The sequence below is a fragment of the Mirounga leonina genome, unplaced genomic scaffold, assembly GCF_011800145.1.
Source record: "Mirounga leonina isolate KUSES-001 unplaced genomic scaffold, KU_Mleo_1.0 Mir_366, whole genome shotgun sequence".
Classification (NCBI taxonomy): Eukaryota; Metazoa; Chordata; class Mammalia; order Carnivora; family Phocidae; genus Mirounga; species Mirounga leonina.
In genome coordinates, this window is record NW_023270709.1 from 5,532,056 (window position 1) to 5,545,328 (window position 13,273).

The 13,273-nt window shown below is 43.3% G+C and overlaps 1 pseudogene; it reads right to left on the reverse strand.

Annotated features, from left to right (window-relative positions):
* Positions 1-465: 465 nt before the first annotated feature.
* LOC118027209 lies at positions 466-1,470 on the reverse strand (annotated as a pseudogene).
* Between the last annotated feature and the right edge of the window lie 11,803 nt (positions 1,471-13,273).

Genomic DNA, 13,273 nt, shown 5'->3' on the forward strand with positions numbered 1-13,273 from the left:
AAGGGCCATATTAGGGCACTTGCACTTTATATTTGCAGAAACAGAATTGTAAGAAGAGAAATCACAGGGTCAGGTTTCATTTCCAACAATTACTCTTGCCACAGTATGAAGCATGGGTTGCAATGCCTCTGACATAGTAGGTGCTCAGGAAATATCTGTTGAATGAAAGATCAGTGAAGAAAGGAAAGAAAAATTCCCTTTTTATAGACTTAGTGGGTTTGCAGCAAAAAAAAGTAGGTTATGGAACTCTCCAGACCGGTGGGGTGGGGGTGGGGAAATGTGACACAGATGTTACATGCACAATCGGCGGCAGCTTGGCTTTATTTTGTTTTTGGTATGCTAATGTTGCACAGGAAAGATTCATTCTGCCATCTTCAGAGCTAGGATGTGATACAACTCTACGGACAACATTCTAGAGACTGCTCCTCCCAGGATGGTCTGGTGGCAGCAGCATCCCCAGCGTGCTGGTTGGAAATGTAGAATCGCCAGCCCCACAGAACCGAATGAGTCAGAATCTGCATTTTAATGAGTTCCCCCAAGAGGTGAGGAGGCGAAGAGTAGGCAGTTTCACGTTGGAGGTGCCAGTCTGGATGCAGAAGCTCTGTCGTACGGGAGGACTCATCAGGAGAACCTGGCAAGTGAGAAGAGCTAGGAATCCCCATTTCCCCCCATTCTCTGCTTGAGGCTAAAAGTGGGACCTAACAGGAATCTACAGGCTTCTCCCCAAGGCCCAGCAATTCCACATGGTTCAACCTCACACTTGGTTTGTTTTTCGTTTTTTGTTTTTTCTTTTGGCGTATGAAAATTTATTACTGTCATGTGTGCACCATCAAACTTATGATCTCGGTCTTTCCTTCTTGCCTTTTATGAGGCCGAAAGAGAGACACTGGCTATTTTGACATCCTTAATGTCTCCAGGAATGTCACTGACAGCATGACTTTTCCAACCAAATCCAGCAACCAGAACTGGTTCATTTTGCTCAATAAAATTTGAACAATCACTGGGTACAAAGGCTGTGGTTTTTTTGTTTGTTTGTTTTTTGGGGTTTTTTTTTTTGCACTATTGATCAGCTGGACCCTGACATATTTCCTGATGGCAGAATTTGGCTGTTTGGCTTCAACCCCTACTTTTTCCAGCACAATTCCCTTTGCATGGGAAGCACCTCCAAAAGGGTTGGCCTTCACAGCTGTGCCCAAATGGGCTTTCTTGTACTATTTATAATGCCACTTCTGATCTTGACGGTGGCAATGGAGCTTCCTGGCAGTATGAAGACTGCGATACTTAGCCGTCCTGCCAGCACCATAGGCCTGAGCAAGAGAGCTCAACCTCACACTTTGGGAGCTCCCAGAATGAGTCTCATGTGTCCATGACTTCTCCTCGCTCAGCTACCCCGTGTGCATGTGTGTGTGCACGCGCGTGTGTGTGCGTGGTGTCACCATCCTCCTGCTCTCCGGCCTGAGCACCAGCCATGCCTCCTAAGGACAGACGGGCAGGAGGCTTGCCTAGAAGGGCATTCTGCTCCTTGCCAAGTCCCACAGTTTGTAATCAGAATGATGCCTGATTATCACTAGAGTCGCTTGGTGCTCTAGTAGGCAGAACCTTTAGCATAAGAGCTTTTTCATTTTTTGTTGGACCTAGGAGCTAAAAGCTAGGGAAACCACTCAGAAGGAACTAGGGACTTAGTGAATGGTTTAAAAATGAGTTAAAACCAGGACATGAAAAGAATCTGGTTATCCATGCCCCTGCGGGGTAGATGTGTTCCCAGGAACCAAGGTCCTCCATCTAATTCCCCATAACTATAGCATAATCACTTCCAAACTCCAGCCCATGCCATTGGGGATGAACTGAGGGATCTTCCTGAAGGATGTAATTATCATGAACAATCAATAGGCTGTGTGAGTGGAAGGCCGGATGGCACCAGGAGAAATGGAGTGAAGGTGGGGGGAAGAATACCAGGGCAAGGTCACAGAGCTGAAGGATTTGTTCAAGAAGGTTTAAAGCTCCAAAGAGGAATGCTGACTGATGAAGTGTCTTCATCACCAGTGGCTCAGGGAACAAAGGGGAAACTCTGGGCGGCCCCAAGGCCAGAGCTCCCACCTCAGGCCATACCCAGAAGTGAGAGAGAAAGAAGGAAGCCAGTACCTAGGGGGACAGCTCTGTCCCAGGTCCACTCTGGCCCAAATGACTGAGTCTCTCTGCTCGGTGCCTAACTCAGGCAGAGTTGAAGGAAGACATGGGAGGGGAGCCCGTGGGTTGTGCTGGCTGAGCCAAGCTTCAAGACAGTTGAGTTAGGACAAGAATCTTGTGGCTCGGAGGCGCCTGGGTGGCTCAGTCAGTTAAGCATCTGACTCTTAATTTTGGCTCAGTTCATGTTCTCAGGGTCCTGGGATGGAGCCCCACATCAGGCTCTGCACTCAGCATGGAGTCTGTTGGAGATTCTCTCCCTCTCTCTCTCTGCCTCTCCCTGTGATCTCTCTCTCTCTATAGAAAAAAGGATCTTGTAGCTTGGAAGTCCTTTGCTTCCAAGCTTTAGAGTTTCTAGTTTCTGATTTCTTCAATGAAGTTTCTAAGCTCATCTTATGGAACTATCATGCAAAGGGACTCCCCACCTGGCAAAGAATTGGGGGGTGTCAGTGAACCCGTAGATTGCAGGAGCAGTGGTGATCTGGCAGTGACTTGCCTGAAGGCCTGGGCAGGGAAGCTGGCATAGGGACAATGGGGTCCTCAGAAGGGCCAGGGTGAAGAGCAGCTGGGAAGGCTGCTAGTCCCCTCCCTCCTGGACTTGGAATTTTCTTCCTCTTCCTCTTTTAGTCAACAGCTTCAGGGTGTGTTTATCCTTAGCAGGCTCCCCTTTCTGGAAGGTCATTACTGGGGCTCACAGAGAGAAGGCCTTCTTTGGCGCACTTCCTCCTTTCTCCCACCTCCTGCCTGGCCTCGCAGGTTACTTCTGAGCTTCTGGTTCTATAGGAAGCCATAGCATCACAGACCAGGAAAATACCGCAAAAAATAACCACACTTTCTACATTTTTAAAGAAATTTCTAGTTGAAACCTTGCATAATTGAATACAGGACTCAACACTTAAAAAAAAAAAAACACCATTCTTAGGAATAGAAGGGAGACACACACATTGGTACTGTATAATTAAGATCGGCCCACAAAGACTGCTCTGGGTGAAAGCTGGGTAGATGGCAGCCTGCCCTCCTTCTGTGCCAGTACACACATCCACCCATTGGCTTTATGAGCAGATCCAAACAAAGGGACTTGATTGTGTGAAATGCCAGCCTGGCTCCTTTGCCAGCCAGCGCGTCTCCCCAGGTAATGGGGTGGTGCAGGGCTGGGGGTGCACGTCACAGGTCAGGAGAGCAGGACTGCTCAGTCCGGGGATGTTCTTCCAGCAGAAGAAGGCAAAGCTGTAATCTGCTGAGTCTCCCATGAAGAGAATGAGAAAAGATCTCCACCAAGCAGCAACCATCCTGTCTTCCTCCCAGAGAACTGTCAACATTGCCAGGGAAGAGGAAAACAGATAAAAGGAAGAGGAGGCCAGGCTGACGGGCAAGGAGAAGCTTGCAGCTCTGTAGAGGAGACAGCACTAATTATCTCGCCTCGGGTTCTTTAATAACATAGCTTGGCTATTTCAAAAGCTACTGTTTAAATCAGCCCACCCTCCTACAAGAACCCTGATTCCTATTATTAGGTGGATCACGTTAGACTTTCGAGTTTGGGGGGATGTAAATGTTGCTTCTTTATGAAAATTGCCCTGGTTTCAAACCAATAAGAATTTGTTGATGTCATCTCTGTGTTTCCATAGCACCTATTTTTTTTTTTTTTTTTTTTTTTTTAGTTTCAGAGGTAGAATTTAGTGATTCATCAGTTGCATATAACATCCAGTGCTCATCACAACAAGTGCCCTCCTTAATGTCCATCACCCAGTTATTACCCCATCCCCCACCTACCTCCCTCCAGCAACCCTCAGTTTGTTTCCTAGAGTTAAACATCTCTTATGGTTTGCCTCCTTCTCTGTTTTCATCTTATTTTATTTTTCATTCCCTTCCCCTACGGTTATCTGTTTGGTTTCCTAAATTCCACATATGAGTGAGATCATATGGTATTTGTCTTTCTCTGACTTATTTCGCTTAGCATAATACCCTCTAGTCCTAACCACATCATTACAAATGGCAAGATTTCATCCTTTTTGATGGTTGAGTAGTATTCCATTATGTGTGTGTATGTGTGTGTGTGTGTGTGTGTATACCACATCTTCTTTATCCATTCATCTGTCGATGGACATCCGGGCTCTTTCCCTATCTTGGCTATTGTAGACACTGCTCCTATTCCCTAGCATCTTCACAGCAGTGACTGCAGCCTGGCTGTACATAATTGTACATATATTTGCCTTCCCGACTAACTTGGAAACTTCCTGAAGGCTAGAGTTTGTTTATTCATATTTGTGATTTTTAGCACAGCATTGTGCATAGTGGGTATCTAATAAACATTTGCTGAAGTAAATGGGTGATGAAATAGAGACATGACAGTCAGAACTACAAGGCTTTAGAAATGACTGGATACTGGGAGATTTGGAAGATCATGGAGGTAGGACCATAGGTTTGACTCTCCCTTGACCATCTGCCCCTACTAGCCCCCATAAAAAAACAGACCAAGAAGCTAAGTAAATGAACTCCCAAATGAAAAAAAATCAAAGTTCCCTTTCAGAACAAGCCTTACAGTGATATCCTCCATGATATGGAGGATAGGATTAATAGCAGCAAAGGAAAAAGCAGAATCCCAGTAAAAATGAGGGAGGGAGCATTAAAGATCTCTAACGTAGGGTGGTTTCTGAAAACAACAGAAGGGGGAACTATAGAGCCACGCAGCTCTTAAAGCTATCCTGGCCTTTCTCTTACTCCTAAAACCACAATAAAACTCGTTTCACTTAAACATGGGCAACAGAAAAGGATCATGACCAAATCCATACAAAATTACTAATAAAATCAAGAAGAATTAGGAGCAGAATAATGTCTCTGCAGATGATGAGAGTATGCCAGAAAGACAACAGATACAAACTGGTGAAAACTATAACCTAAAATTTCAAATTAGCTAAAAAAAGAAGAAAAAGTCAAGCAAAGGATCACAAATATGGAAGAAAAAAATACATTAAAATTAGAAAAACTCTGAAATGAGATTCTTGGAGAAAAGAAATACTTGTAAATAAGGGAAAGAACTGAGAAAAAAGATGAAAAAAATTATAAATTAAGTCCAAATTAAAAGGAATACAGGAGCAAATAAACAGGACAGACACTAAGAGAATTGGTAGATAGAGGGAAAGAAGACACATTTTAATCAAAAGAAAATGAAGAGAGGAATTCTACTTCTGGCTGCAATGGAGCAGGAAGAGTTGGATTTATTTTCCTGATTGCAATAACTAAAAAAAGTAGGCATAATATATGAAACAATGGTTCTCAGGACATTGGACAACTGGCAGCGCATGACAGTGACCCCTGAGGAAAGGGAAACACATGAAGCTAGCTTGTGATTGTCCCAACAGATTTGGAGGCTGCAGTGCAGGGGTGGGGGGGCACCCAAACAGAGCTTGGTGGGTGCACTGAGTTGAGCAGAGAGAAAGCAGAATTCAGAGCACCCAAGTCAGGGGGAGCTACCAGGCAGAACACAGACGTGGGAGGAACTTCACCGAAAGAGCTCTGGAGATCTGCAGAGAGGCCCTCTCTAGTCTTGAGCTGAGAACTGATACGAATGTGCAAAATTAGAAATTACTCAAGAATAGGGAGGGAACAACTGGAAAGCAGCAGACCAAACAATTCCTTGAGCTCACACTGGGCTACGAATGATGTGTGTTCCTGTTGACTGGAATGGAAATGCCTCAAGGGCATTGTCTCAATAGTGGGGTTAAATTATCCCGAGACCAAAGAGTTCTCTGGACCTGCCCTAGTAAAGCTTAAAAGCAAGCTTTGCAAAGATCCAACCGATTCCAAGTAATGTCATTGTATGCCAGGATGAAGTCCAACTACATTTAAAGGATGTTGTAATATCCCGCACTCAACAGCATAAAACTCACAATGTCTGCCATCCAGTCAAAAGTTACAAAGAAGCAGGAAAATATGACCCATAACCATGAAGAAAACCACTCATACAAATAGACTAGAAAACACAAAGGTGATGAAGACAAGGCCCATAAAGCAGCTGGTATAAACATGTGCCCCTCGTTCAAGAAAGGCGAGGAGAGCGTGGACACAAAGAGAGAAATGGGCTCGATCCCAGGACCCCGGGATCATGACCTGAGCAGAAGTCAGATGCTTAACCGACTGAGTCACCCGGGCGCCCCGAGAAATGGAAAATTTTTAAAAGACAAAAATAGAACTAGAAATTAAAAATATAATATCTGAGATGAAAAATACTTGTATGAAATTAGCAGCAGATTAAACACTGCAGAAAAGATCAGTGAATGGAAGTCACAGGCATCAAGACTGAAGCAAAGAGACAAAAGTCTGAACAAAAGATGAACAGATCTGGGGCACCTGAGTGGTACAGTTGGTTAAACATCAGACTCTTGGTTTTGGCTCAGGTCCTGATCTCAGCGTTATGAGATCGAGCCCCACCTTGGGCTCCACCCTCAGTGAGAAGTCCGCTTGAGACTCTCTCTCCCTCTGCCTCTCCTGCTCCTGCTCTCTTTCTCCAAAATAAATCGATAAACCTTAAAAAAAAAAAATGAACAGATCATCAATAGACTATGAGACTATGTCAAGAACTCTAAAATACATGTCATTAGGATCCCAAAATAAAGTGGGGGATGGAAGAATATTTGAAGAAATTATGGTGGAAAATTGTATAATTTTGATGAGATCTATAAGCTCACAGATTCAGGAAGTTCAATGAATCCCGAGCAGAATAAAATTCCAAGTAGGATAGGAAACCATACCAAGGCACATCATATTAAATATGTTGAATGATGACAGATGGTAGTAACTACCAGTAAGTGGTGAGCATTGCATAATATATAGAAGTGTTGAATCACTATGTTGTGCACCTGAAACTAATATAACATTGTATATCAATTATCCTTAAATAATAAATTTTTTTAAAAAAAGGAAAAAGGAGGGGCGCCTGGGTGGCTCAGTCAGTTAAGTGTCTGCCTTCGGCTCAAGTCATGGTCCCAAGGTCTTGGGATTGAGCCCCATGTCGGGCTCCCTGCTCAGCGGGGAACCTCTCCCACTGCCACTCCCCCTGCTTGTGCTCTCTTGCTCTCTCTGTCAAATAAATAAATAAAATCTTAAAAAAAATAAAAAACATTTTAAAAAAGAAAAAAAGGATCTTCTTAATAAAAGCAGCTAGATATAAAAATAGATCATTACATACAGGGAAACAAAGTTGAAAATTACTAGTGACTACTCATACAGCACAACCTGGAGACAATAGAACGGCATCTTTAAAGTGCTGGCAGAAAACAAGTCGTCTCTGTAAAAGTCTATATCCAGCAAAAATATCTGTCAAAAATAAGGCAGAATAAAGACTTTTTCAGCCAGACAAAAGCTGAGATTCATGCCCCAGATCTGTGCTACAAAAAATGTTAAAGGAAGTTTTTCAGGTAGAAGGAAATGTGATCCACCCAAACAGATAAAGAGACCCGAGTTGTAAATATGTGGATAAATATGTTTTTCTCCCCCCCTTAGGAAGCATGCTGCTGTAAGAATCTCACCCTGTGCATGAAGTGAGATGGTATTATTTGACGGTAGATGATAGCAAGTTAAAGATTTATATTAGAAACCCCAGAGTAACCATTAAAAACATACACACAACTAAGCCAATAGTGGAGATAAACATGGAATTAAAAAACCCCACTCATAATAGAGAACCAATGAACAATAGCCAAAATTGAAGTTGAAACTGTTAGGACGGAAACTGACATTGCCTGGCTCCTAGAACTGGGCTCTTAGTATATCAAAAATGCAAGGAATGTGCTGCACGAGGCATCAGAGTAAAGAAAGGTTTCTGAGAAAAAGTGGAACCTTAGCCTAACTCGAAGAGCTGAAAAGCATTTTGGGGAGAGAAGTAAAATAAGATAGTCTTGGGAGAGAGGATGGTATATGTAAATGATGAAAGTAGGAGAAGAGGAAGAATGTCATTTTTTAGTTGAAGAAATTAAGATGACAAAGTGCAGAAAGTAACCAGAGAATATTGGAAAGTAATAAGAGAGGTAAAGAGGTTCACCAGATGGTCCAGTGCTTTGAATTTAGACTTGGGCCAGTGGGCAAGATGGAGCCTCTTAAGGGTTCCTTGTCTCTGATTCAGGTACGCGTCCTCAGCTGCCACCCTGGATACCCCTTTTTAATGGGCTATAATCACTTTTTTGCTGTTGTATTGCAAATACCATGCACTTTGGAGTCAGAAATCCCTGGGGTTTATATCCAGGTCCTCCACTTAGAGCGGACTGATTTGGGGCAAATTACTTAATCTAAGCCTGAATTGTTTTCGGAACTGTCAGTTCCCTAAAAGATGAGACTGCCAGTCACATGGTAGTCGATCAGTGTCCCTTTTCCCCTGCCTACATTACTGATTCAGGGATGGACACCTGACACAGTTCTGGACAGTCTGTGTTCTTCTTCTCTCTGGGTCTCTAGCAACAGGGTGCTAGGAGCCTAAAGTTGCCACTATGTGGGGGAGAGGCTGCCAAAGAAGGAAGCCAAAACAGAAGAATGCAGAGCTCAGAGAGTGATAAAGGAGAAAGTTCTGATAACATATTTAGAGGCTCCAGAATTAGTCATGGTAGAACTTGGAAGATCTGCCCCTGGACTTTTTGATTGTGTGAGTCAATAATTTCCCAAACTTACCCTTTTATAAGCAAATTTTTAAATGATTTTGGACACAGCCAAAAGCACCTAAACTAGGGGAGCTTGGGTGGCTCAGTTGGTTAAGCATCCAACTCTTGATTTTGGCTCAGGTCATGATCTCAGGGTCCTGCGATCGAGCCCCGCCTCCAGCTCTGCACTCAGTGGAGAGTCTGCTTAGGATTCTGTCTCTCCCTCTCCCTCTGCGCCTCCCTGCGCGTGCTTTCTCTCTCTCTCTCTCAAATAAATAAATCTTAAAAAAAAAAAGTTCTAAAAGCACTAAACTATATAGCGTTTCTGTAGGATGAAATGAGATAAATGTGTAACAAACAGCACATGTTTGATTAATACTGGCCATTATCATTTTCTTATCACTATATATACCTTAATGACATTTAAAACTCTGCACAAGTAGATGTTAAGAACTCGATTTTGGGCGCCTGGGTGGCTCAGTTGGTTAAGCGACTGCCTTCAGCTCAGGTCATGATCCTGGAGTCCCTGGATCGAGTCCCGCATCGGGCTCCCTGCTCAGCAGGGAGTCTGCTTCTCCCTCTGACCCTCCCCCATCTCATGTGCTCTCTCTCATTCCCTCTCTCTCAAATAAATAAATAAAATCTTTAAAAAAAAAAAAAAAGAACTCGATTTTATAGAAGGGTTTAGAGAAGGGAGGTGACTTGTTAAGATCCCAAAGTCGATAAATGACATAATTGAGCTCTCTCTCCATTCTACACTATAGTCTCAGTAGTCTCATTCCTAGCACATAGTGGGCACTTGGTAAATGTTGATTCCCTTCCTCTTTCCTATACATGAGATCCTGAAATCATGCCTATCTACCCAGAGATCTAGAGGAAAGCAGAACCTGGAAGGTTGCTTCTCGAGATCTGGCTCACTTAGGTATAGTCTGCATTAACTTTGATCTTACCTCCTTAGTGCTTGACTCTTCCTGTCTTGACCTCTGAAAGCTCATCCCTTGGGCCCTTTGACTGCATTAGTCACCAACGCCTACCCATATCTTCCTGAGCAGGTGTGTCCCATAATTTCCTCCACATGTCCCATGTGGTCCCACAGCTGCTCATGCCTGGAGTGTTCCCTGGTGCCCTCTCCTCCCACCCAATTCATCAAAGTACTCTTGGTTCTTTCTCCTCAGTGATCAGTTTGTGAGTCCCAGTGAAATATATTCGCAAAAAAAATCCCATTGCTTTAGCTGAAAAATGTTCATGATCAGCCCAACCTAACATGAACATTCCTTTATAGGTCATTGACAGAAATTTCTCTAGAAGTCATGGACATGTGTTGTTGACTAAAAGTTAGAAATGCTGAAAAGTAAGTAAACATTTTGATTCAGAAATCTGAATCAAGAAATATTTTCATTCAGTCTTCAGCTCTCTGTTTTAGAAAATGAGGACTCTTAGCTTCATGAAGCCTTTTGCAAACTGATGTCTATGGAGAGCACTGGAAGAGGAGCAGTGAGATCTGGGTCAATGTCACTTCTTAGCCACTCTTTAATTATGGAAGAAACTACCAGTTTCCCATCCAGTGTCCATTCTCCACTTCTTGCTTCCTAACAGAACCTCTAAATGGTTGGGAGACTGGATTATGTGCCCGTCCAAAAACCTACTTTGTGCAGCCTTTCCTGCAGGAAAGGAAGTACAAGTAGAAGTCACTGGGGGGACTCCTGCCATGATCTTTAAAGTGGCTTACTCAGCTGGAAGGTACATTTTTACCCTTCTTCTTCCCCTCTTCCTTGCTTAGAACCCAGGTATCATGACCAAAGCTGCAATGGCCTTCTGTGGCCTGAGGAGAACATGAGGTTGAAAGCCAGTGACAATGATCAGTAGAACAGAAAGAGGATATTGTGGAGCCACAAGGCCTAGACTTGTGTGTCTCTAGACTTTTTTAAGGGAGAGGAAAAAAAATAATTCAAAGTCACTGCTGCTAGAAGCCAAGTATCAGCCCTAACTGATACAGTGACCTGGGAACATTGCTAATTAAGCAATGAGGCTTCATTTCCTCATTTGCAAACTGATGGAGTCATGTTAGATCCCTACGGTCCCCTCCATTTCTATAACTGCAATTTTAAGACTCTATATGGGTGCCCAAGTACAAAAGCCAGGGCTGGCCTGACCTCTATCCTATCTTGGCCTTCCAGGCAAATTCGAAAGCATTTACCTCCTTAGGTGGAAGTCAAAATGATTATGAACATAGAGTTACCACCACGTGACCCAGCAATTCCACTCCTAGATATATACCCAGGAGAAATGAAAATACACACACACACACACAAACTTGTACATGAGTGTTCATAGCAGCATTATTCTTAATAGCTAAAAAGTGGAAACAACCTAAGTGTCCACCAATTATGAATAGATAAACAAAATGTGGCATATCCATACAATGGAATAGTATTCATCCATAAACAGGAATGAGGTTCTGAAACATGCTACAACACAGATGACCCTTGGAAACATTATGCTAAGTAAAAAAAAGCCAGACACAAAAAACCACATGTCCTGTGTGATTCCATTTATATGAAATGTCCAAAACGGGCAAATCCATATTGACAGAAAGATTAGTGGTTGTGCAGGGGTTGGAGGGAGAGGGGTTAGGGAGGGACTGCCAGTGGGTATGGGTTTGTGTTTTGGGTGATGATTCTGCCATTACATAGTGGTAATAGTTGCACAACTCCGTGAATATACTAACACGCACTCACTTGTACTCTTTTGCATAGTGAAATTTATGGCATGTCAATTCTATCGCAGTTAAAGGAAAAGAAAATAGAATTACGAAACATTTTGAGTGAAATAGACTGCATCCTATTTGGGTATGTGTTGGCAAGCATGCCTTAAGAAAAACATGAGGAGGGGCACCTGGGTGGCTCAGTCGTTAAGAGTCTGCCTTCCGCTCAGGTCATGATCCCAGGATCCTGGGATCGAGCCCCACATCGGTCTCCTTGCTCAGCAGGGAGCCTGCTTCTCCCTCTCCCACTCCCCCTGCTTGTGTTCCTGCTCTCGCTCTCTCTCTCTCTCTGTCAAATAAATAAAATCTTAAAAAAAGAAAGAAAGAAAGAAAAACATGAGGAAAAGGGCGCCTGGGTGGTTCAGTCAGCTAAGTGTCTGACTCTTGGTTTCAGCTCAGGTTATGATCTTAGGATCGTGAGATGGAGCCTCATATTGGGATTCGCACTCAGTGGGGAGTATGAGTGGGATTCTCTCTGCCTCTCCCTCTGCCCTTCCTCCACCCCAACATGTGCTCTCTCTCTCTCTCTCTCTCTTAAAACCAGACCAAACAAAACCAAATAGGTTGGAGGAATAGGATGGATAGGGAGAAAGCCTCTAAGAAACAAGGGTATTAGTGAATCAGTTTTCAAGTAAATAGCTCAACTTTGAGGTACTACACATGCTTAATATCTCTTAAACAGTGGGAAGAAATCAGCATTATAGTAGATGTCAACAGAATATCTCTTAAACAATGGGAAGAAATCAGCATTATAGTAGATGTCAAATAGCTTTGTCTAGTATATGTCACATCTTAACTAAAATGGGGGTGTGTAAAAGTGGCACTCCAAAGTGCTATTTCCTACTCATTAACTTCCTACTCACTTTCACAATAACTATGCCCTGATAGAATATTCTTGCAATCATGATTACATTAGGACATTGTATATGTGGTGTTTCAGGACCAGGAAATTCAGCATCATCTGTCAAACAGTGACCCCACTAGAGACAAAAGCCCTTCAGCACTTTATCTGTGCCCCACCCATCCAGGGAGGTTGAGCTACAGACCAAGGGACAGCTTTGGTTTTTTTCTGGAAGCCAGGAAATTTCTCTTTCCCTTCTTCATGTGGCCTTGTGCATAACAGGACTTGAGAGATGCAGCTATAGAGAAAAGAACACTAAGTCCAAGATCTGATTTGTACAGAAAAAGTTCAGTGGTCTTAGACAAGTCTCTGAGCCTCCATCTCTTTCCTTACAAAATAAGGAGGTCAAACTAGATGATCTCTTAAGGTTACTTTTGGTTCAAATTTCTATTAATCTAGCATCCTTGTGATGAAATGGGAAACCTGCCATAGTCTAAGATCATCTCTGGGGCTGGGTTAAGGGTCCAGGCAAATTTGGAACATATGAGGTTCCTGTTCCTTCTAGACTCTTGGGAGAACCTCAAGATAACTCTAGCTGCTCCTCCCTCACCCCAACCTTTGAATCCTGCATCACATCCCAGTAGCTGTGGTAATATGGATACAGTGTCTGCCTCGAAGTGAATATCCTCCTGGTGGTACATCAAGGAGTGACAGAACATTTCCTTTGCAGAGTGTTGAACACACACACACACACACACACCCCACCATCCCCACCACCACCACGACCATCACCACCACTCCAAATCCCATCACACAGTGGTGATGTAACAGGAAACTGAGAGTTTCCAAAAGTATCTT